Source organism: Carcharhinus amblyrhynchos, chromosome 1, assembly GCF_965287045.1.
Source record: "Carcharhinus amblyrhynchos chromosome 1, sCarAmb.v2.hapA, whole genome shotgun sequence".
NCBI classification, from domain to species: Eukaryota; Metazoa; Chordata; class Chondrichthyes; order Carcharhiniformes; family Carcharhinidae; genus Carcharhinus; species Carcharhinus amblyrhynchos.
In genome coordinates, this window is record NC_137324.1 from 27,084,166 (window position 1) to 27,110,665 (window position 26,500).

A 26,500-nucleotide genomic window follows, 5' to 3' on the forward strand; every position below is an offset into this window, starting at 1 on the left:
AGTTCACAAACTGGAATCTCAGTCGGTTGAGTGCGAGCGTGGAAAGCTGCTTGGTGACATAGGCTAAGTAAGTAAAACTACAGACTAATGTGAGCAGATGAGATTATACTTTGGTTCCAAGAAAGAAACCAGAAACTGGAAGAGTAGAGAGATTTGGGGTCTGTATGTATAACTTTAATGCAAAACAAAATCTTGCAATAATTAGCTTTGAAAGTCAAAAATCAACTAACCACAGATTTCAAGATAACTTTCTACTTAAGTTACCATTGCCGCACATTTTGCAGCAACACAGAATTTCATATAATTTCAGTTTAAATAGCTGTGGCTGACACAAACTTTAAGCAGTGCACTGGTGAAAAAAATTAAACCTCCAAAGCAATAAAAACATAGCAATTTTACCAAAGATAACATTACAAAAATGATTATCTTCCAGTACAAATAATTTCCACATCAATCCAGCATAAAGGTACATCGTGCTATTACTGAAGACCTACTGATGATCAAGCACCTGTTGATTTAATTCCATCTATCTTGCAGTCCAGAGAAACTTAATCAGAAAATTACACTAGCAAGTGAGAGCACGCAAAGCTTATTCTTGGCTAGGCAAGGCCACATTAATGGTCCTTTCCTAGCTGCCTTGGCGGAGGCGGATGAAGTCAACCTTATACAGATGAATCACCTGATAGGGTGGCACATTTCTAACCCTGAAGGAGATTTGTGAACTAGGTTTGAAGGATGTTTTTACCTTTCCCAGTGTCAGACCATAGAACTATCAACTGGCAGTGGGAGAGGACAGTTGCAGGCTATTTCCCCTTGATGTGGCCCTCAGTAGAAGCGTTGTTCAATGCTACTTCTTAAAAAGCAAGAGAAGAACATCCACTACAATAGCTATCAAACGAGTCACTAGTCAGATTTACAGACCTCAACTTAATGCCCTGAATGAAAGGAGAAATAATTACTTTGGTCACCTAACAGGATCAGGAGCAGTAATCGCTACTCAGTAAATTATCCACTCCACTACTTACCCAGTCCTCCCCTGCCACCTCACCTTGGCGGAGAAATGAGTGACCTCAAATAGGAAAGAAAATAATTTTTCTAAAGACTGAGAAAAATCACACCATTCTACATGTCGAGTTTTAAATTATTAGTGGTTAAAACTAGAGCACAACTCATTGCCCATGCCTGTGGAGCTATTCCAGAGCAACGAAAAGAAAGCTGCTCATTTCTTTACACATGTCCAAAACTACTGCTTACTGAGATAGCTTTGTCAGGCCACGGCAGTCTCTAGTCCACTAGAGTGAAGCATGCGTCATTGTCATTCTGATCACAAATTCAGCCATTTTGGGCATACCACAACCATGCTGAGGGATCATTCCACACAGGTGAAAAGAACGGTGAACGCAGCATGTGTTAACCTTTCCCGAATTATTTACCCTTTAATTGGAGAGGGACAACTCCAAACCACATTTCACTTGAGGTTATCTGAAATTATCTGAAAGGAATCTGCAGTTCTGCTTTGGTTTGTCATGACTTTAGAAAAAGAGGGAGAGGATAGGATAGCTCAAAGGGATGTGTGCTAACTGCAGCAAACACAATGTTCATGTCTTTTTCTTCCAGCCTCAACTGCAACCTAATGAAAGTTGAAGGGCGCAGTGACTTGTCCCAACACTTAAAAGCTGCACAACTGTAAAAAAAAACTTTAGATTATTGCTGATACTTCAATAGCTGCCTTTATTTCCTCTTTGCAAACTACTTCATACCCTTCTCAATTACACTTTGAATGGCAAATGAATTTCAAGATCAAGTTTAAAAACGTTTTAAAATAAAAACATGTGATGCATCAGAGTTAACTAGACTTTTTTTTAAAGAAACTGCTGTGCTTTGGAGATTTGTGGCTGATTCGTACTTTGAGTGCATAATGGCAGGAGCTAACAGTGGGAAGGTGTTTAAGGAGCAGCATGGAAGCAGGACTACACAAGAATAAATACGTCACAAGATAGACCATTTGGGGACCACTTGCTTTCTTGTGAAGCTGATGCTATTGTGACACTAACGTTTACACTGATGTAATGACGGAGACAAGATAAATCACAAAGCCTTTCACATGCTCAATTAGCAAGGTTCTACCCTGATTACATACACTGGAGAACCCAAGTGGAGTGCTAGTTTATAGCTTTAAAGATCATCACCACACAGCCAAGTACTTCCGGCTAACCTCAGTCTGTTTGATGAAGTCATCAAAACTGACCGACCTAGATCACATTGGGTAAAACATTCCTTACAATTGTATTAAAAATTCTACTTGTACCAGCAGTGCAAATACAAGTAGCCTAACTTTGTGAGTCGCTTAAATAGCTACCACAAAAGCCCACACTCACTTTAAATGAACTTACCAATAAACATGTATACATCAAGCTGCTAATGCCAAATGAACTTGGATAAACGTCAAATGCAATCAGCAACCAGATCATTGCCAAAAAGCAGTACTTCACAAGCATCCAGATCAAACTGGAGAGGCTATCAAAATATAAAAATACAAGCAGATAAGAACTAACGCTGTGAGAAATAGCCCAAAAGCCTGTAACTTGGATGTCAATCCCAAAGCAATGTAAACCACTTACTGCTTTCCTAGATTTAATCAGATGTCTTGTGATTACTATGATCTAATTAAATGGTAGAGCAGGTTCAATTTGCTGATTGGCCTACTCCTGCTCCAATGTAATAACTAGCTATGCAGGGGCTTACATTCAGGGCTGTTTGTGCTCTGAAATAAAACATTTTCTAGAGTTCAAATACTTTTCTTGTAAAATTTCCAAAAATTAGCATTGAAATAATAGCAAAAATGCAACATTTTAAGAACAGTTCTCATGACCAAATGTGCATTGTGTGACCACAAATTTGTATCTTTACTTTTAAGAATCAACCTCACTGCTCTAAATTTATAGAGTTGCTAATCACCCAGTCTACCAGTCCAGTAGAAGTATTCCAGCAGGACAACTTTACACTATGTACTAGAGGTTATTATACTCATTACTCCATTTGTGAATGGATGACTAAAGCTTAAAATTCAGCTCTATGACCTGAGCTCAAACCACCAGAATGCAATGCAATTTCCTTTAGTTGCTAAGCGATCAACACATACACCCTCAAACATTTACTTTTAATTAATACGATTAGGAATTGCCAATCCTGCCAGAACTTGCTTCCAACCATGGGTAAAGAAATGTGACATTCCCAGGACAGAATAAATTAACACACTCAGGTGATAGGCGGGTGCTAGTAGAAACAAAATCCACAGTTCATTTATTTGGCCTAAAGTGTACCAGTTCCTGCGGAAAGCCTAAACAAATATGGGTTATTCATAACAGACTGCGTACTCCTGGTTCACGTAAAGGTTATGACAAACTGTACAGCCATTCATTACAGAAGTCATGGTGGAAGGCTCAAGGAACCCAAAGGTATTTCCTGCAAGGGGAGGACCCACCACCTGTGGGTAAAGTTTAAAGTCAGCAGTAAACTTAAAAAGTATAAATTGTGCGAAGATGGGTGGCAGGTCAGATTGGATAGATTATAAAAAACAGCAAAGAATGACTAAAAGATTAATATGATTACGAGGGAAAGCTGGCTAGAAATATTGAGATATCAAAGTTTCTATAAATATTTTAAAAAGAAACACGTTAAAGTGAGTGTTGGTCCCAAAGAAAGCCAGTTTGAGGAATTAATAATGGAAAATAAGGAGATGGCAGATGAATTGAACAGCTATTTTGCACCAGTCTTCACTACAGTTGGTATCAGTGGGTGCTATTCTGATTGGCGGTTGGTGACTAGTGGAGTGCCGCAGGGATCAGTGCTGGGGCCTCAGCCTCATCTATTTATATAGATGATCTGGAGGAGGGGGCTGAGTGTAGGGTAACTAAATTTGCTGATGACAGGAAGATGAGTGGAAAAGCAAACTGTGCAGAGGGTGTGGAAAGTCTGCAGAGGGATCTGGATAGGCTGAGCAGGTGGGCAAGGACCTGGCAGATGGAGTACAATGTTAGCAAGTGTGAGGTTATCCACTTTGGCAGAAATAATAATAGGAGGGATTACTATTTAAGGGCAAAAAACTGCAGCATGCTACAGTGCAGAGGGACCCGGGGGTCCTTGTGCATGAGTCAAAAACCCAGTCTGCAGGTGATCAAGAAGGCCTTTATAGCGAGGGGGTAGAATATAAAAGCAGGGAGGTCTTGCTGCAACTGTACAGGGCACTGGTGAGGCCGCAGCCGGAGTACTGTGTGCAGTTTTGGTCGCCGCACTTGCGCAAGGATATTTTGGCCTTGGAGGGAGGGCAGAGGAGGTTCACTAGGCTGATACCGGAGATGAGGGGGTTAGACTATGAAGAGAGACTGAATAGACTGGGTCTGTACTCAGAGTTTAGAAGGATGAGGGGGGATCTTATAGAGACATATAAGATAATGAATGGGATGGATAGGGTAGAGGTAGAGAGATTCTTCCCACTCAGAGGACAGCAGGACTAGAGGGCACAGCCTCAAGATAAGGGGGGGACAGTTTAGAACTGAGTTGAGGGGGGAACTTCTTCACTCAAAGGGTGGTGAATCTCTGGAATTCTCTGCCCGTTGAAGTGGTGGAGGCTACCTCGCTAAATATATTTAAGTCACAGGTATATAGGTTTTTGGCAGACAAGGGAATTAAGGGATATAGGGAGAAAGCAGGAAAGTGGAACTGATCCACTTCAGATCAGCCATGATCTTATTGAATGGCGGGGCAGGCTCGAAGGGCTAGATGGCCTACTCCTGCTCCTATTTCTTATGTTCTTATTACAGAGGTTACAAGTAACATCTCAAATAGCTGTAAATCAGGAAAAGGAATGGAGGAAGGAACTCAAGAAAATTACAACCACCAGGAAAGTGGCACTGAGCAAATCGTTGGAACTGTGGGCTGACAAGTTCCTGGATCCTAATGGACTTTACCACAGGATCTTAAAATAAGTAGCAAGTCAGATGGTTAGTTCTATCAGATTGGAGAACAGCAACTGTAAATCAGGTTAGCTTATCATGTCATACAAAAAATCCAAAAAGCCATTATTAAAGACTTTACAGCATAAATTTGGGTAAACAGGCTGAGTCAACACGGTTTCAAGAGGGAGAAATCACGTTTAACCAATTTATTGGCATTTTTTGAAAAAGCAACATTAGATAAAGGAACCAGTGAATACACTGTACTTGGATTTCCAGAAGGCATTCAATAAAGGGCCACATCAAAGATTATGCAGAAAATAAAAGCTTACGGTGCTAGAATAGCACAGTGGCATGGATAAGATTGGCTAGCTAACAGAAAACAGTGGGCATAAGTGGGTCACTTTCTGATCCTAAGATATAATGAGTGGTTTTCTCAATTTTCAAGTTTGCTGATGACACCACCGTAGTGGTTCAGATCTCAAACAATGACAAGATTGCATACAGGAAAGAGACAGTCTGGTGAAATGGCGAGATGACAATAATCTCTTCCTCAATGTCAACAAAATGAAGGAGATAATCATAGACCTCATGAAGCATAATGGAGGGCATCAATATGGACAAAGTGGAGGTGGTCAAGAGCTTGAAGTTTCTGGATGCCCAGATCATCTAAAGCATTAACTATAGTGTTGGTCCCCCCCAAGCCAACGCTATAGTTAAGAAAGCCCACCAATGCCTGTACTAGACAGCATGGTAGCAGAGAGGTTAGCACTGCTGCTTCACAGCACCAGGGACTCAGGTTCAATTTCCAGCTTGGGCCAGTGTGTGTGGAGTTTGTGCATTCTCCCTGTGTCTACATGGGTTTCCTCCAGGCTCTCCAGTCCCCCCCCCCACATTTTGAAACAGGTGCCGGACTGTGGCAACTAGGGGAATTTCACAATAATTTCATTGCAGTGTTAATGTAAGCCTTACTTGTGACTAATAGATAAACTTTACTTCCTCAGGAGGCTAAGGAAATTTGGCATGTCTGCTACAACTCTCACCAACCTTCGCAGATGCACCATAGGAAGCATTCTATCTGGTTGTATCACAGCTTGGTATGGCTTCTGCTCTGTCCAAGACTGCAAAAATCTACAAAGGATCATGAACAAAGCCCAGTCCATCACACCAACCAACCTCCCATCCATTGATTCTGTCTACACTTCCCACTGCCTCGGAAAAGCAGCCAGCATAATTAAGGACCCCATACACCTGAGACATTATCTCATCCATCTTCTTCCTTCAGGAAAGGATACAAAAGTCTGAGGCCACGTACCAACCAACTCAAGAACAGCTTCTTCCCTGCTGCCAGATTACCTCATTAAGATGATCTTCCTCTACACCTTAGCTATGACTGTAACACGATATTCTGCACTCTCTCCTCTTCTTTATGTGCTGTATGCTTTGTCTGTATAGTGTGCAATTAATACTTTTCATTGTACATTAATACTTGTGACAATAATAAATCAGTTTGTCACAGGGATCACAGCTCAAGCCACAACTTTACAATTTAAATGACATGGAAGAAAAGGGCAAAGGTATGATTTCTAACACTGTTGTTAATATAAAGACAGATAGGAAATCACGTTGTGAAGTCATAAAGGGGTGACACAGGGATATAAGATAGGTTGAATGGGCAAAGATCTGGCAAATGGCAGTGGAGGAAAACATTAACCATTTTGGCTGGAAGGACAGATAAAGAATGTTATCTAAATGGCAAGAGATTGCAGAGCTGAGTTGCTGAGACACGAGTGTCCTGATGCATGAATCACCAAAGGTTAGTATGCAGGCACAGCAAGTAATTAGGAAAGCTGATAAAAATATTATCTTTTATTACCAGGGGAATCCAAAGATAGAGATTGCACTTCACTTATTGATGAGACCACATGTGGAGTACAGTGTACAGTATCAGTTTCCTTACATAAAGGACGACAAATGAGGATGGAAGCAGTGCAGAGAAGACGGCACGCTGGCACAGCAGTTAGCACTGCTTCCTCAATGAAGGGACCCAGGTTCAACTGCAACTTTGGGTGACTATGGAGTTTGCACATTCCGCCCAAGTCTGCATGGGTTTCCTTTGGTTGGTATGTTTTCCTCCACAGTCCAAATAAGTGGATTGGCCATGCTATATTGCCCCTTAATGTCCAAAGATGTCTATTTTAGGGGGATTAATGGGGCTCCGTGCCTGGGTAAGATATAGACAAAATGTGGGTCAGTGCAATTGTTCCTTCTCTTCACCCTATGACTGTAACACTACATTCTGCACAATCTCCTTTCCTTCTCTATGAATGCTATGCTTGTCTGTATAGCATGCAAGAAACAGTACATTTCCCTGTGCTAATACATGCCACAGTAATAAATCAAATCAAAATCAGACTCAAGGGCCAAGTGGCCTCCCTCAGCACTGCAGGTTCTAAGGTCTACATCGAATAGGCCGATTGTCTTTTGAGGAAATGCTGGAAAGGTTAGGCCTGTATCTGCTAGAATTTAGAAGAGTAAGAGGTGACTTGATTGAAACAAAACAGATTCTGAGGGATCTTACAAGGTGGATGTGGGGAGACATTTCCTCTTCTGGTCACTGTTTAAAAATAAGCAATCGCCCTCTAAAGACTGAAGAGGAGAATTTTTTTCCGAGCGGGTCATGAGTCTATGTATGTCAATTCCTCAAACTTCAGTGGAAGTAAAGCCTTGATGTGACATCAGATCAGCCATGATCTTTTGATTTGTTGAATGGAGTCAACCAAGATGAAAAATAGGGGTGTAAGAGGGGAAAAAAATTAGAAGCTTTAGGGTTAATAGATAAGTCTTCAAACTGAGATAAGCATATTTATGGCCTCTGAAATACATTTCTATCTCCTTCTGTACACAGGAGAAATAAATCACTTCTGGTATAACTGATAAACTCTGAATCAGTTTCTTTCTAAATATACAAGCTAATTTTAGAATCAGGTACTGTGAAATTTTCTTTTGCTCTTTTCCCCTGTGAGGAAATCAAGGCATTGCAAACACTTCAGGTGGAAAATGGGAGTTGAAACCAAAATTAAAGGGACTACTAAGCATAGCTGAGTTATAATAAACAATTTATCAAATTGTTAATGCCATATACTTTTCTGGTGCATATCAGATAGCATCCACCATTTGTAAGGTCCCCACTTCTGCTTTCATGACCACATCTAGGTCAAGGGACTGATCGTCAATGTTATTTCTTGTGACACTATTCCTAATGTTAAAGCTTGTTGCAGATCTACAGCCACAGGATATGAAGTCCATTTGCTCAGACTATTCCAGCATTAAAAACAGATTTCCAATAGATGTACAACTCACCTCATTACACTCGGTGAAGTAAAACAATATGCTGCTCATGCTTATTCATTTCAGAATTAAAATCAGTTAATTTCCCTTAAATTCACCTTTATTAAGGTTCTATTTGCTTATAACACGATTTCTCAAATCTGCATGCAGCTCATGGAATCTCCCTGGAAGGAAATTTTACTGCCCACAATTAAAGCATTTTTTTAAACAAGCTGGAGTGACTTGTGGTTGCAGTTTAGCAATGCTAACCCACATCAACACAAGATTAGATGACTACGTGTGAGAACGTGAATAACAGGCTAACTCACCTCAAATTCTTAGCACTGAAAGATAAAATTTACTAAAAACAGCTTGCCCAGTGGGCAAATTCAAAAAACGTGAAGTTCTGAATCCTCTCAATACCGGGATTATATACCACGGAATGCAAATAAGTTCATAAATCACTGAATAGCTTTTTTAGGATTGATGGCTCATGATTTACATACAGGGGAACATAAATATGGTTAAACTGGAAAAACCCTTCACATTTCCACTCAAAACATTCAGTAGCAAGACCTTGGTGAAATGCTGTCTGCTGCCTGTACGTCACTGTGTATTCTCAGTATATGTCATGAATCCTAAGGAGTCCTAATCATTCAATGCTGCTCGCGTGAAAAAAATCAAAACACGTCTGATGTTTCAGCACTGTGAAAGTATAAAAGACAATTTTTTTAAGCTACAAAATCGTTTTAGCAACAATTCAGCTCCTGTTGCAAAACAGCAACAGCCATAGCGTTAAAAACAAGGATTCAGGACAACACCACAATGACATCATTAAAGGCTTTCGCAGAGAGAAAGAACAGAAAGACGAATAGTGATCCAAGATGTATCTGATTACTCATTTGATGTTCACACAGACTTGACACATTTATACAATTAAAATTTTCATTTATAGATACTAAAACAAATTTGCCAATTAAAACCAGAAACACACAACAGACAAAAGGGTCAAAAAAAATCACTGGGAAAATAAACATCCTGCTCAGTTTGGTTTTTTACAAAGAAAATAATCCAGGATAGGTAATCGTTGGCTTTAAATCAAGCTACTACTGGAGTCGAATCAAAAATTGTATTTATATTCCTGTTGCATTCATTTCCAATTCATCCATAAAGGAGAAAAATGTTTATTTTAATGCATTCCTTAAAAATCACTCACCGTTATTTCTTACCGTGTCCATTAAAGTTGAACTTCCCTCCACGTCTGAGAGATGCTGAACAATAAGGTGCTACCCCCCTCTTTTTGTCTGAGAGCGAGCTTCAAGTCCCCCATCAACAACAACCGCAAGAGCAACACAAGCCCATCAGCAAACTCAACCTGACTCCCACCGCCTTAGACCCGCCCACCCGCCGCCTACTGATTGGTGACTCCGCGCCACAGCTGCACGGCCTTCGCCGCGTCCGATTCGACCAGCGTGTTGTCAATCAAACCTCTCTACCCCCTTCCGCCCCCAGCCTCCAGGTGCCGCCCCGCGCGGAATGCCGGGAGATGGAGTTCCATCCCCCTCCCTCGCCGCAGCGCAGCGCCACTGGGAGAACTACAACTCCCACAAGGCCGTGCGAAATCCAGACAGGAGAGGCCCCAACAGTCGACCCCTCCACTATAAAAACTCGTCCGTTAAAAAACCTTTCTCTGAGCCACTATGTCTACGTTGCTTTACCGGCCCTTTATATATATATCTGGACACTCAACACATCTCTGCAACAAAATTACAGGACATCAAGCTCGCCTTCTTAAAATAAAAGTCTTGCCCCAGTTTTTCTTTCTTTCTCATAACACTCATAAGGCACATTTGTTTCTGATGAAGGTGAGCAACGTACGACTCTCAACCCGCAACGTCTCATTCACCTTTGCATCTTTCTCCCAACCGCCAGGAGAACTGAGCCGGCGGCCCGGCGCAGCCGCTTTTATAACCTCGGCCTCCACCATTCAGGCAGCTTGGGTGGGGGGGAAATGGATGGGGGAAGGGCGCCCATCCTGAGTGAAGTGCGCGGCCCTCCATAATCTGCACCCCTCGCCCCTCGTCCGCAATGGAGCAGGCCTAGTCCGGGTCCCAGATTATAAACAATGGGACCTCGTGGGAGCTGTAGCAGGTTCATCACTTAGTAACTCACACACTCACTCAGAATGCTACTTAATGTAAATAATCTGAATATTATTGCTTCTTTTTAATGTGGTCATTTTGGAATGAGTGTAATGATCTCACAGATAAATGAATAAAGTATATTTTGGGAAAATAAATCGCTCAGAGCATACACACAGACACACACAGCAATCATTGCAATATAGCTCATTCATTCCATTCAGCTTTCTCTATTCCACTCTGCAAACCATGTCTTACTGTGGCCTGCCCAGAAGCAACCTGCATGAAAGTCCACTCTAAGTCTCAATGTGTTTATGATGTGTGTGAAATCAAAGTAGCACAAGTCAATTTGTTATTTTTAAATAGAGATTATTGTGTTGTCTCATTCAATCCAAAACTCAGAGATTTCCCCGCCCCCAAGCCTGTTGCATTGCTTATACTCTAAAATATAGGCCGAGTAGGGAAGTAAGCCACGCCACTCATTGATTTCATTCCATTTAATGAGACTCATTACTGTGGTTCATAATATGGGAATACTGCCTTTTTTTCTAAATTGTTTTATTACTTACGTTACAAAATGTTTTAAATAGCAAAAAGGACTTTACCCGAGTTCCGCTTTCATTCAGAAAACGCCTGGAACAATACGTTCACCACATTAAATGTAATAATTACTATTTATGCTAAGTGCCGACAGTTCCGACACATCGTCGGCTAGGTCAGTGATGCCATCTGCTGGAGCTGGGGAACAGATCAACCGCCCTCACCAAAGAGCTACCAAAAAACCCCTTAGATTTCAATTCATTAAGTGAAACCACTCGGAAGTGCCACTGGCCAGTCTCTGTGGCCATTAGATTCGCCTGGAAATATAAATGCCAGATAAATAAAAGTCCACTTTTGAAGTTTAAACTTATTTATCAGTGTCACAAGTAGGCTTACACTAACACTGAAATAAAGTTACTGTGAAAATCTCCTAGTTGCCACATTCTGGCCCCTGCTCGGGTTCATTGAGGGAGAATTTAGTGTGGCCAATGCATCTAACCAGTATGTCTTTCAGACTGTGGGAGGAAACGAGCACCTGGAGGAAACCTACGCAGTCACAAGGAGAACTTGCAGACTCTGCACAGAGAGTGACCGGAGCTGGACATTTTAAACATTAATCATCATGTTCTCCCAATCTTAGACAGTCACTCAAGATTGAGGATAACCACTTGGTTCTGAGATGGTTGGTCAGTCCAATGTGCAATCTGTAGACTCTGCCATTTGCAGGACAAGTGGGTCAGGCAGATGAGTTGTCCCTCCGACATCTCAACTGGGCCTCTGCATTTTCCCAACAAAATTGCTCAATTGAAAGTGAATGTTTTCCTGAATGAACATTCACCATTTTGGTTGGTCACAGGTTCGGGAATCCCATGAGTCTGTGAGGATGTTTGCTTTGGAGGCATCCCTAAATCATTTCCGCTGCCCTCCTGGAATCTTCTGCCCCAACAGAGTTCCAAATAAAACAGTTGCTTCAGGAGTCTGATATTAAGCATACAAATGACAAGTCATGCTCAGAGCTGGCCCACTGCTGGGCATATTAGCTTGGGAGAGGAGACTGTTGCTGCATTGCATTCTTTGCCACCGGATTTGGAGGATCTTGCAAAGGCATTGTTGGTAATACTTCACCAATGGTCGTAGGGTGACAATTGTGTATATGCTAACTCCAGGTCATCGTTGACTCGTCCACTGAAGCATATGAGAAAATGGATCATTTTCAGAACACCCAGAAAACAAAAGTTGTCTCTTCCAACCAGCTCCCACAGTAAAAACAACTTCCTGCCTTTGATTAAAACAAGCGGTGAGATCTGGGAAAAACATGGACAATTTTCCACACTTGGGAGTGTCCTCTTGACAAAGACATACGTAAATGACTGGCTGTCCAGATCACTTGGTCCATCCACGCCGAATCTAGAGTTAAGAAAGCCCACCACTGCCTCTACTTTCTCAGGAGGCTAATGTTATAATTCAGGTCAGAAACTCCAAAGTGTTTTATGTAACCAAAAGAGAAAATGCTGGAAAATCTCAGCAGGGCTGGCAGCATCTGTAAGGAGAGAAAAGAGCTGACATTTCGAATCCGGATGACTCTTTGTCAAAGTGTTCCAAGTGTTTAATGAAGCCTGCCTGGATCATAAGTTTTGCACTTTGAATGTGGCTAGGGTAAGCTTGATATGTTTCACTTCAAATGACCCACAAGGTTACTTTTATCAAACAAAGTTTATTTAAGAATATAGTTAACATGTATAGTAAGAAAATTAACAATAACTTCTATCAATGACAAACAAAAACAAAGCAATCACAATAATGTGCAACTCTTAACAAATATATCTAAAATGTTCCAATCAAACAAAATTTGAAGGATACACTTCATTAATGGGTTAAAAGTCTGGAATTCCCAACCTAACAGCAGTTTGAAAGCATTTTCACCATATAGATCACAGCAGTTCAAGAGGAAGGCTCACAATCACCTTCCTGGAGCAACAAACCTGAGCAATAAATACGAGCTTTGTCAGCGATGCTCACACCCCAAGAGTTATTTTAATTCATTAACTGTCTGCCTTTCCAACAGCCATGTGAGGCAAAGTGACTTCCAATGACTACTGATAGCAAAACAAACATGGAGGCAGGAAATAGGCTGTGGGCAATGATGGAGTGGCATGACAGACAAAGTGAACTGATGGCCACATCAATTAAAAAACACACCCTCACTGAAGTAATGCTACAATGAAAACAGAGAACCCTGGGAATACAGAATGGGTCGATCACCAGCTGTAACAGGAAAATACTCATTTTCATATTTTCGATCTGTTATTATTATCGGATGGAAGAGGGGAAAAGAAGCAAATATTTTCATAAGATGGCAAAAAAAGGGAACAAAGTCGGTGGAAAAGGGGGTAGAGGGAACGGGTGAACTGGATGGCAAAGAGAAAGACTCCACAAACAAAACTTACATGTGCAAAGCATCTAAGCTCCTGCTCAAGTAGGAGTAAAGGTTACTATCCTTTGTATTGAGGCCTTACTGGATAGAATAGCCCTCCAAATATGGGTGCTACACAAATTCTTCGCTACTGCCATCAGATTTTTGAATGATCCTACAGTATATTAAATTGTATATTAAGGACAAAGGATCCTGTACCTTCTCAGCCAAGTTGATCTTTCTCTACACCCTAACTATGAATGTAACGCTATATTTTGCACCCTCCTTTTTCTTCTCCCCAAGTACATTATGAATGATGTGTTCTGTCTGCATCCCAATATATGTGACAATAATAAATCAAATCAAATAATTTTGAGGCCACTGTGTACATAAAAGACATTTAAAATTGGAAACCTTAGCATCTAAATTGGGACATTTCACTCTTTCTCTAGTTAGAAGACTATCTACAGTCAAAAGGAAATAAATTGCATTTATGTAGCATCTTCACATCCTCAGATTGTCCCAAGGCTTTTACTTCTAGATTTTTATTGAATTCAAATTTCACCACTTGCTGTGGTGGGATTGAGCCTGGGTCCCCAGGTTTTACCCTAGGTCTCAGGGTTACTAATCCAGTGACAATACCACTGCCTCCCTACTAAAAGTACTTGCATAACCTTCAACTTTTTAGTTGACCCCAAGGATGCAACCAGAACTGGATCAAGCCCATTTTATTATTCATTCATGAGTGTGGGCATAACCGGCAAGGCCAGCACATGTTGTCTGTACCTAATTGCCCTTAAGAAAGCAATGGTGAGCCACTCCCTTGAATTATTGCTGCCTGTACGGTGAAGGTACACCCACAGTGTTGTTAGGGAGGGAGTTCCAGGATTTTGACCCAGTGGCAGAGGAGGAATGGTGATACAGTTCCAAGAGAGATTGTCTGTGACTTAAAGGGGAACTTTCAGGTAATAGGCTTCCCAATCATTTGCTGCACTTGCACTTCTAGATGAAAGAGGCCGGGGGTTTGGAAGATGCTGTCTAGGATTTGTTACAATGCCTCTTGTAAATGGTGGATGTTGCTGCCTCTATGCTTGTTGATGAAGGAAGTGAATATGGAAGATGGTGAATGGGGTGTGCATCAAACGATGTGCTTTGTCCCAGATGGTATTGGGATTCTTGGCTGTTCTTGGAGATGCACTCATCCAGACAAGCTGAGAACTGAAATCCATCAGCTCTATTCAGTTGATAAATTGTGGAATGACTTTGGGAAGTCAGGTGGTGAGGTAGTCGTTGTAGAAGTCCCAGCATCTGACTTGCTCTTGTAGTCGCTGTATTCATAAGGCTGATCTTGTTGAGTTTCTGCTCAGTGGTAACCCTCCAGAATGTTGATCATGGGGAAACTAGTCATCCCATTGAATGTCAAGGTGAGATGGATAGACACTCTCTTGTTAGAGATAGTCATAACGTGGCACTTTGCAATGTCAATGCCATGTATCAGCACAAACTTGAATGTTGTTCACAATTTGGTGTATGTGAACACAGACTGATTCATTATTTGAGAAATAGAGAATCTCGCACCATATTTTTTAAGGTGTCCCTTTGGAAAACTGACTCACCATCGGCCCAGCCTCGTACGAGTGGAGTCCAAGTAGTCAAAGGACACGGTTCAGAAATTATATAGGTGGACAGAACCATGACAGATCAAATGTAATGCAGTTAAGTGTGAATTACTACACGGAGGATGGAAGAATAGACCACATGTATTTCCATAAATGGTGTGGAAATATGCAAAATTAACAGAAATAGATCTAGAAGTCTTTATGGATGTCAATGCAGGGCCACAATCAACAGACAATGGATTGTTTTTATCTTTCATGGAACTTGGGCACCATTGAAAAGCCAACATTTGTTACTCATCCCGAATTCCCCTTGAATAGGATGGCTTGTTTTTCAGAGGGCAGTTAAAAGTCAACAACATTGACCAGGGTAGCTAAGGATAGTAATTTCCTTCCCTGAAGGATATAACTGAAGCAGATTGGATTTTATCACAATTTGGTCACCATTATAGATGAGCTTATGGTTTCAGAATTATTAATTGAATTTAAATTCCACCAGCTGCCATGGTGGGATTTGAATACATGTCCCCAGAGCAGTAACTTGGACCTCGGGATTACTCATCCGCTGCACCATCATCTCCCCCAGTGAGAGGGTTGAACTGTATCATCAGAACAGTAGAATGGTTAAAAAGTTATAATGATGAGACTGTTAATGCTTGAGTTAAACCTCACCTTGAATTCAGCACCCAGTTCCATCTGGGCAGCACAGTGGCACAGTGGTTAGCATTGCTGCCTCACAGCACCAGGGACCCAGGTTCGATTCCAGCCTCGGGGATTGACTTGTGGGTGAAGCTGTCTCACCTGATGAAGGAGCAGCATTCTGAAAGCTCGTAATTCCAAATAAACCTATTGGACTTTAACTTGGTGTTTGTTGTGAGACTTCTTACTGTGCCTACCCCAGTCCAATGCCAGCATTTCCACCTCATGTGTGGAGTTACACACTCTCCACGTGTCTGCATGTGTTTCCTCCAGGTGTTCTGATTTCCTCCCAAACTCTAAAGATGTATAGGTTAGGTGGATTAGGCATGGTAAATGTGCAGGGTTATAGGAATAGTGTAGGTGGAGTGATTTTGGATAAGATGCTCTGTCGGAGAGTCAGTGCAGACTCGACGGGCTGAATGGCCTCATTCTGCACTGTATGGTACCATGGTTTTGCTCACTGTCAATTTGCTTTACAGTCAATGCAATGAAACATTGCCATTGGTCTTTCTTAGACCACGCTACTTCTACTCTTAGATAGAACAGTAAGAGTGCAACAGACAGAAGACAGAACATTGAATAATCTTGGGTGTAATAGGGAATATAAGAACAAAATTTTTGATTTGATTTATTATTGTCACATGTATTAAGATACAGCGAAACGTATTGTTTCTTGCACACTACACAGACAAAACATATCGTTCATAGAGGAGGAAACGAGAGAGTGCAGAATGTAGTGTTACAGTCATAGCTAGGGTGTAGAGAAAGATCAAATTAATGCAAGATAAGCCCATTCAAAAGCCTGACAGCAGCAGGAAAGAAGCTGTTCTTGAATTGGTTGGTATGTGACCTCAGACTTTTGTATCTTGTTCCCAGAGGAAAAAGGTGGAAGAGAGAATGTCCGGGGCGTGTGGTGTCCTTAATTATGCTGGCTGCTTTGCCGCGGAAGCTGGAAGTATAGACAGAGTCAATGGATGGGAAGCTCTGGGAATCTGTTGGGAGGAAGAGAACAGACGCTGATCTAAGGAGACTGTGTGAAAAGCTTGTGCGTTAATCCAGGATGAGGAAAGCAAAAGATTAGCAACAGAGAAAAATACAGAGAATCAGGTTTTAGTTTCAACTAGGAATCTGGCCCTGATCCAGCTTTTTAATCAAGCTTTTGTACTTTTGTATATGAATCTTGTAGAGGTACATCAATATTTTTTGTATTTCTTTGGTTGCAACATCTGAAAAGGTTCATCCTACTTCACGAACCAAAAGGAATTATTTTGATTAATACTGTTGAGTGTCAGGAAATCATACTGTTGTTTACAATAGCTTTATGAACAGAAGCATTCATTGTTAATGATGGCAGCAGTTCAAATGACAGAAGGATTGTAAGTATTAGCTAACATTGCAGATGGGAAAGGCCTCAGGCAAGGGTGGCACTACTCATATCTCAGCACCAAAGCACTACAGATTGAAAGGTGAACCGGTTTCAATCTGCCAACTGAACTGGTATTTCCACTTGCCCTTTTCCACAGGAGCTTTGTTTGCCAGTCTCGCTTGGGCCATGTGGGAATGGTTCACCCTAAGGCCGAGCTGTCCCTGTCAGTTCTGGTATTTGAGCAGATTAGTGAGCTGTGAGAGGCACTGATTCTTAAGGGATAAAAGTAGAAAAAGTTAGAAAAAGAACAAAAAAATGGAAAAAGACCTGCATTTATCTCGCGCTTTTTCATGACTTCGAAACAGTTACTTGGCAGGGATGAAACCATGGTCAAACAGGTCGAGGCTAGCCCATTGCACATGGGTTGTGCTGACACTCACAACGGTGGTTTGCCCAGGCTAGGTTAGAGTAAATGATCAGGATAGACAATGAGGTTAAACTGGAGCCATACCTGATGCAAATTTTCAAAGTCATCTTGGCCTTTAGGATGCTCGGCTTGGGTCACTGTCTGTGCGGAGTTTGCACATTCTCCTTGTATCTGCGTGGGTTTCCTCTGGGTGCTCCGGTTTCCTCCCACAGTCTGAAAAATGTGCTAGTTAGGTACATTGGCCATGCTAAATTCTCCCTTAGTGTATCCAAACAGGTGCTGGAGGTGGTGACTAGGGGATTTTCACAGTAACTTCATTGCAGTGTTAATGTAAGCCTACTTGTGACAGTAATGAATAAACTTAAACTTAAGCATTAGATCAAGCCTGGGAGGGGGTGCCATGCCTCTTCCTGTCAGCTTGCATCTTGTTTGATCAAGCCCAAGATGGGGTGCAATGTTTCATCTTGTCAGTTTGGATTTTGTTTGTAGAATTATAGAATCCCTGCATTGCAGAAGGAGGCCATTTGGCCCATTGTATCTGTACCAACCACAATCCCATGCAGGCCCTATTCTTGGAACCCTCATTTACCCTTCTAATCCCCCTGACACTAGGGTCAACCTAACCCGCACACCTTTGGACTGTGGAAGAAAACTGGAGCACCCGGAGAAAACCCACACAGACATGGGGAGAATGTGCAAACTCCACATAGACAGTGACCTGAGGCCAAAATTGAACCCGGACCTCTGCTACTCTGAGGCAGCAGTGCTAACCATTGCACCACCATGCTGCCCCTGGGGTGGGGATGTGGGGACCATGAATTGGGTTCTTTGGTTGGCATAAACAAACCAAAAGGTATTAAAAAGAACTTTACCTTTAATGAGGTGCTTACTTTTGAAGAGTAGTCACTGCTGTAATGTGAGAAATGTGGCAGTCAGTGTGAGCACAACAAACTCTCACGAAGACAACAACGTGATAATGACCGGTTTATCTGCCTTTTGTTGATTGAAGGATAAATATCGGCCAGAACACCAGAGATAAGTGAACTCAATCAGCAGCCAATGCATAGAGAAACCAACCTCAGATTGAACAAGCAGCTTCTTAGCCTTTGTCAAATCTTAGCCTGTCCTTCAGCGAAACTCCTGGATGTATCCAATTGAACCTTAGGGTTGTGCCGAACCCAGTTGGAAAAACCCAGATACATTGGATAGACGTTCTGGCAAGAGGCCATGAGAATCCAACATAAATCTTCCCCCATGGTGCTCAGGAGACAAGTACAAGATTGTAAAATCTGTACAAATATCCTCTCCCAAATTAAGTTGGAAGCATGACCAATGCCATTGTGGTTTAAGTAATATCAAGGGTTAGGGGAAAAATGGGAGAATGGGATTAAAAAACTTATCAGATATGATTGAATGGTGGAGCAGATTCGATGGGCTGAATGGCCTAATATTGCTGCTATATCTTTTGGTCTAATTTTAAGGTGACCTTGTGGTGTCTCTGAAACAGTTGCTGTCTCCCTTGTATACATTAATGTAAGGTCTAGCATCTTTTTTCTATTCATTTCTGGGACATGGGCATCACTGGCTGGTTCGCATTTATTGCCCATCCCTAGTTGCCTGACAGTAGTTGAGAGTCAATGACATTACTATGGCTCTGGATTCACACTTAGGCCAAACTGGATAAGGATGGTAGATTTCCTTCCTTAAAGGACATTAGCAAACGAAATGGTTTTTTACAACCATCGACAATGGCTTTATGGTCATCGGTAGATTCTTAGTTACAGATGTTTTTTATTGAATTCAAATTCCCCCATCTGCTGTGGCAGGATCCGAACATGGGTCCCCGGATATTAGCTGAGTTCCTGGATTTATAGTCTAGCAATAACACCACTAACTCCCTTACGTGCTCTTCCAAAATGAGGACTGCTTTGCCCAATTTTTGGGTTTCTCTGCAGCCTGCCCAGCAATCCATAAAGAAACTGTTAGAGATTGCTGATAGAATGGTTTAAGTTTTTTTTTAAATGTAGTTTTACACAGAGCTAGTATAAGTACTTCTGCAGGATTGGAATCCAGCAGCATTGCTGCAGGCTACTGTGAGCCCATGCAGATCTCTTCTGTTTACTAACCCTGCCCCCAGCACCACTCTCTGAAACTTACCCCAGTGCCATGGTAATGTTTGCACAGATTGGCATTGAGCAGACTGGCAAGCTGCTTCAGGATGCCCAAATAACTTTTACACCTTGACAAAATAATGGTCTGAGGTTCACATGAGTTAAACCTGAGGCCTCTAACTTTTCATAAGCATATGGAATATATTGCCAGTCTCCTCCCCAAAATGGACCATAATAATATTTCCCATGTTATGGCATTTTCCAGTGGAGCCCTCATCATCTGATGACAAAAAGACAATCTAGTCTCTGTTCGTAGGTGCTGACTGTTGTATATTCTATATTAATGAAGAGATGGCACTAGTTTTTATGTCTGGATCATATTTTTATGGCATACTTGGAAATGTTTATTCCATGCTTCAAGCCCCAGCCTTCCAGCTCGTTCTACTTACTTTTCTCTGAATCCACACCCACGCTTAACCAATCAAGTCAATGAACATCAAAAGAAAACAGACTCACATAATCAAACACAAAACAATTGAACATTACACTAAAAAATGCTTCCAACGTTTTCTATTGTTAACTAAGCTTTAAAGGAAAATAGAAAAATTTGGATTAACCGTACAGACCAAGAATGTTGTTTTTTTTTACATGAATTCATGGAAAATGGACATTGCTGGTCCTGTCCACTCTCTGAGAAATAGAAACATTATAAGATGAATATTGAAGTTTCCTTTCTGCGATCTGGATGAGGAGGAGTGTTCCTTCAGGTCCCACAAAGAAAGTAGGTCTCTGCTTGTCAATAGTCCTCACTTTCTCTCATTGAAACCATGTAACAATCCATTTCTCCACTCCATAATTAACCTGAGTTGTCATGTTGGGAAGATGGAGGTAGAGTGACATAGTCTTGAAGCTGACAATCCCTGAAATCCATTCTCAGCTCAACCCACCATAAATCTACACAAAAACTCAAACATTTGTAATATTACTTACAATTTCTGGGTTTGGATAAATACTTGAAGGGAAAAATAAAAGTGCAGGAGCGTCTGAGAGAGCAAGAGAGTGGGATTAATGGGGTAGCTTTTTTCTCTCACTTTCTATGCCTTTTAGCTTTGACAAAGGGTCACCTGGACTCAAAACGTCAGCTCTTTTCTCTCCTTACAGATGCTGCCAGATCTGCTGAGATCTTCCAGCGTTTTCGCTTTTGATTTTAGCCTTCTCTGAGGTCAGGCAGAGGCACAATGGGCTGAATGGCCTCCTCCTTCTGTGCTGCACGTTCCTCCTGTACATTTCCATCACTGATTAATGGCTATTATCCGTTTTAACAGCACACCAGATTAGTTTTACCGTTTCTAAGCTACAGTAAGAAGCTCAGAGCAAGGTAGTATGAAGAGTTTGTGCTTAAGGGTTACGGCCGGATGAAACAGAGGGAAGTGGAGGGTATATCAGAAAATAAGAGCACTGAATGAGCACTATTCCAAACAGGCACGCAGTGACTGGTTTAATGACTGGTCAACAGGAACAATTTCAGTATTTGTAAAGCCTATGTCCCCATAGTGATAGATAATTATAGCCCTGGTTTCCATGTCAGGATATAATCCAGTTCTAAATACTAAGGGCTGCTGAAAATCTGAGCAGAACGATAATGTGCTAATAGCATTCAATCATTCAGGATCAACTCATTGTTTGTAAGTTTGTATAGTCTCCGCTGCGGGTTTATGGTGCAGCCATCAGACTTCTGTTGGGAATGTGTAATTAAGCATCCCTGGTAGCCGTGTTTTCAACTGCCCTGAGCTGGTATTCACTCCAGTCATTAAACCTTTTCCTCTTTCCAACTCTCCTTCAGTCCTCCTTTAAGACAGCCCTTACAAACTATCTCTTTAACCAGCATTTTTCCAACCTGTCCTCAGACTCCATGTGTATGAGATTGGATTGGTAATTCTTCTGTGAAGCACATTGAGATTCAGTCACAGTAATACAGCATGGAAAACAGACCTTTCAGCCCAACCGCTCCATGCCGACCATGGTGCCCTCCCAGCCTGTCCCAATTGTCCGCGTTTGGCACATATCCCGCTAATCCTTTCCCACCCATGTACTTATCCAAATGCTTTTTAACTGTTGCTATTGAACCTGCCTCAACCACTTCCTCTGGCAGCTCATTCCATATACGCACTACCCTCGGCGTGAAGCAGTTGCCCCTCAGGCCCCTTTTAAATCTTTTCCCTCTCGCCTTAAACCTATGCCTGTTTAAAGGCGTCACATAAATGTATGTTGTCACAGATAGAACTTGAAGGGAGAAGAATAGGCAAGGAAGTTCCTGCAAAGGCTCCAAAAAGGTATCTTAACCCGATGGCAGCCTTTGCCAGGCTGGAGTAAGAAGAGGATTAAGGACCGACAGGTTTAATGATAAAGGGTAAAGAATCTCATTGTGGAAGAATAAGTCTGATGTCAAGTAACAGAGCATACCCGTATCCAGTTTGATTGCTGCTCGATCGATGAAGTGGCTGCATGCTCTTGATTGATTTGATTTGATTTATTATTGTCACCCGTATTAACATACAGTGAAATGTATTGTTTCTTGCATGCTACACAACAAAGCATACCATTCACAGAGAAAGAAACAAAAAAGTACAGAATGTAGTGTTACAGTCATAGCTGGGGTGTAGAGAAAGACCAACTTAATGCAAGGTAAGTCCATTCAAAAGTCTGACAGCAGCAGGGAAGAAGCCGTTCTTGAGTCGGTTGGTTCATGACTTCAGACTTTTGTATCTTTCTCCTGGCAAAAGAAGGTGGAACAGAGAATGTCAGGGGTGTGTGGGGTCTTTAATTATGCTGGCTGTTTTGCCGAGGCAGCAGGAAGTGTAGACAGTGTCAATGGATGGGAGGCTGGTTTGTGTGATGGATTGGGCTACATTCATGACTTTTTGTAGCTTCTTGTGGTCTTGGGCAGAGCAGGATCCATACCAAGCTGTGATACAACCAGAAAGAATGCTTTCTATGGTGCGTCTGTAAAAGTTGGTGAGAGTCGTAGCTGACATGCCAGCGATGCCTTTAGATGCCCTCATTCCATGACACCATCAGCAGGCACAGCAGCATATCAGCACAAAGGCAGCGAAGCAGTGTTAAATCCCACTCATAAAGTGTTCAGAGTTAAAAAGTGATGCTAGCAATTAGACCCTGGAAACTTTCAATGACAGAGCTGAGGGGAGGCCTGTACCATTTACACTGCAAGATCAGAGGCCTGCGCAATCCAGTGGCATCACACATGGCCAACTTAAAATAGCTGGATATAACTGCTGGTGACCTGAGACTGAAATTTAAATCTATGTTCTCTCCTCTTGGCTTCTAATATTGAGACAACATTTAAAATGGGTTTTCTAAAGTTATGCTGTAAAATTAAATATAGGCACATCATAAATAGCCTGCCTTCTTGATTGAGATTGATGGTTTACATTCATACATTCTCCAACAGGAAGGTCATTTACAAATCATAAAGAAGCTAAATGGGGGCGGGAGAGTTAAATAGAGAGTCCAGTGACATAGTGGCACTGTGATCAGTGTTGCCTCACAGTGCCAGGGACCCATGTTCGATTCCCGATTTGGATCATTGTCCGTACGGAGTCTGCACGTTCTCCCCATGTCTACATGGCTTTCCTCTGGGTGCTGCAGTTTTCTCCCACAATCTGAAAGATGTGCTGGTTAGATGCATCGGCCATGCTAAATTCTCCCTCAATGTACCCAAACAGGTGCCGGAGTGTAACTTCATTGTAGTGTTACTGTAGACCTACTTGTGACACTAATAAATAAACTGAAGAGAGAGGGAGACACGCAGGGAGAGAATTAGAGAGATTCATATAGACACTTGAAGGGAATGAATAATACAGGCAAAGGCTGAAAATCAGTGAGTTTGAGATGTTTCCTTTTCAGCCTTTTTATATCATCAAGGAGAATTTGGATGTAGTAGCATGGCTGTGGAAGTGGATGTAATCTGAGGGCCATGTGATCGGCAAGGACTCTATGGATTGCCCCAACAGGAAGCTGAGCCAACCAGCAGGAGGGCATGGACCACATGGCAAGGAGGGACTGGCAGTCAGAACCCGGGAGTCCAGAGGAATAGTCGCACTTGTAGTCTAGTCTTACCTTGTTGTACATGTATATACAAAGACTCTGTTGGCAAAAAAACCTTTATAGTCAAATGTGAATTGAGTTGCCCTCGATCTATTACACAAAAGCTGCATTTTTTTAGCAGTAAGACTTGATTAACAGAAACCTTTATTGGACCAGGCACATTTTTCAGATGTCACAACAGGAACAGTAATTTCCCCAACCCGTGTATCAGATGGTGCTGCTGTAGGAATGAAGATCTCGGGGCTACAGACTGTTCAGATATCAGCTGGATAATCCTTTTATTCAGCAGGCTGTCTGTTCAGAGATGTTAAGTGTGCAGCGAAGGTCCATTTTGTGTGCGTGCCGGCCCATGTTTCGATTTGTTTTGTGAGCTGCATCACGCTGCTATTGGCAAGGCTCAACAATCTGACCACTCTGATCATTCATCACTGCGAACTGTTACTGTAGCAAGGTCAGATGAAGTATTGGTTACCTGATACAATGATGAAAGGGATGTTGGATTAAGTGTCCATCATCGCTTTGCTCTACGCACAGCTCAACAATGAGTTAGGTTTCAAAGGGTTTGGATGGATTGACAACCAAATTAGCACCTGAGGGCTAAAGTGTACAAGCATGCCGGGAGTTTGGACAAGCTGCCAGTCCCGGCAAACACTGTTATGGACCAGATATGTGCATTGTGCAATATGACCAGGGAAGAGACCAGGGATGCCATTGTAATTATAATCCCACAATAGATTTTTGAATGTGTACATTAATATTAGGGGTTTTACTGTTGTTTCAGCACCTTCCCTCAGATCCACGAAGCTGTGCTATTTGGTTACACGCTTGGCAACTTGTCCTGTTACAGAGGGATAGGAATTGAAGAAAGAAAGGACATGAGAGAAAAACAGAGAGAGAGTGAAGAGATACAAGCTCTGAGAAAGAGAAAGAAATGAGTAGGGGATCCAAATGTGCAGTGAAGATGAGATAAACAGGTGGAGGGAGAGACAGTTACTAAGTGAGTTCAGCAGAGATAGGCCTAGACAAAGGAAAATATAAACTGGGAGACATGGAAGATAGTGTAAAAGGTGTCATTAAACAGCAGAAGAATGAAAGAAGGCAACAGAGATTTATAATGAGGGTCAGGGATATAGATTGTAAAGAGAGAGACAGGATAAAATAAGGATGGTACTGGCCAACAGACAAGTAGATGGAACAAAAAGGATTGGCACAGGCAAATACAATCCCTAATGCAGAGGCGCTGAGCATAATTTTCCTGCCGGGCTTCTGTATCCAGAACCTGCAGAATGAATCCCAGGCCCTGATTTTCATGGCTAAAGATTGTTAATTGACTGGAGGGTAGGTTGGGCAGTCAATTAGCAGCTGACGGGGTGGGAATGGAGGGGGAACTGAAAGAAAGTAACCGATTCTATCTAATTTTCATAGAAACATAGTACGAGAAAGCCATTCAGCCCATCATTTCTGCACCAATGCTCCGACAGAGCATCTTTCCCAGGTCCACCATCCCCATCTCTGCAACCCTAAGTGTTTATCCCACCAGACTGCCCTAACCTACTCATCTCAGAACACTATGGGGCAATTTAGCACAGTCAATCCACCTAATCTGCACATCTTTGGGAGGAAACCGGAACATCTAGAGGAGTGCTTTTGAGGTGCCATTGGTTAAAGGTCAAACCAGGGATCTTTGATGTGACAGTTGCATAATGGCCAGAAAAACTGGAAGGTTTGTTGTCTTCAAAAGTGATTTTTGTGGGCCCACTTTAAACATGGATGTTCATTCTCCCAGCTGCATTAAACAGATCCCATTCAAGATGGGCTCCTCCGCCTCACACAATGAGCACCCCTTCCCCAAGTCAATACTCATGGCTCACCTCTGCACCTGAGCTGTTGCATCTCCCACCTCTCAACACTGGTTTGCCATCCATGTTAATATGAGGGCCCACCATTATAATGCCACTAGGTCTTTTGCAAAACCACTTCTCCTCCCACCATCCACACGATATCTGTCCATGGTTAAAATTGGCACCTACGTGTCTCCTGTGCATCCATCCCTTTGGTCTGGCTCATGAAACAAGTATAACACGTTACTTCTTGACGATGATGAGACTACAGAGCTGTGACATGAAAAATGCCCCATTCGATTGAGCCATTGATCCGCTGAGCTTAATAAATAAAACATACTGTGTATACTGACAGCACTCTAGGTGAAGACACTAAGGTCCAGCCAAGAACAATTACTCCCAGTGGGGCCTTTTATTATGTTGCTGTTCATATATTTGAACATATATATTATGAATATTACATGAAAAACCCCATTAGCGGTTCTCACTCTGCCGCTGTGCTACAGGGACTATGAGGTGGACATACTTATATGCCTGTTTTAAGATCATGTGCTGGGTTTGAAAGCAGTAACAGATATGGTGCATTAGCAGATCTCCCGTGGTATACCTCCTGGCAAGTCGATGCTGATACTTTAGCAAGGGTTTCATGTGAAATAATTTGGAAAGAAGATATTGGGAAAGAAAGCAAACATTTTAAGAGATCTCCTTGCATACAATGTTTTTCTGTAGTCCCTGTAAAATACATTGATCCTGAAATCGCAGAGGTTTCTCCTGGTCATTTTTAAATTCACTCTTGAGATGCAGACATTGCTAGTGAGGCTAGCATTATTTATCCATCCTTAATTGCCCTTGAGAATGTACTGGTAAACTGTCCTCTTGAATCGCTGCAGTCCTTGAGGCATGGGCACACCCACAGTGCTGTTAGGGAGAGATTTT

The 26,500-nt window shown here is 42.0% G+C and overlaps 1 protein-coding gene across 4 annotated transcripts in view; it reads right to left on the reverse strand.

Moving 5' to 3' along the window:
* LOC145351108 (protein FAM53A-like) overlaps window positions 1-10,211 on the reverse strand; it is a 126,150-nt gene extending 115,939 nt beyond the window's left edge. Inside the window, exon 1 of one of the 4 annotated variants that reach the window (XM_080200922.1) lies at window positions 10,192-10,211. The gene's annotated coding sequence lies outside the window, so the exon portion shown is untranslated. Of the gene's footprint in view, window positions 1-745; window positions 860-9,501; window positions 9,734-10,191 lie in introns of those variants that run through there. The other 3 variants (XM_080200859.1, XM_080200781.1, XM_080200953.1) reach the window with 3 other exon arrangements.
* Between the last annotated feature and the right edge of the window lie 16,289 nt (window positions 10,212-26,500).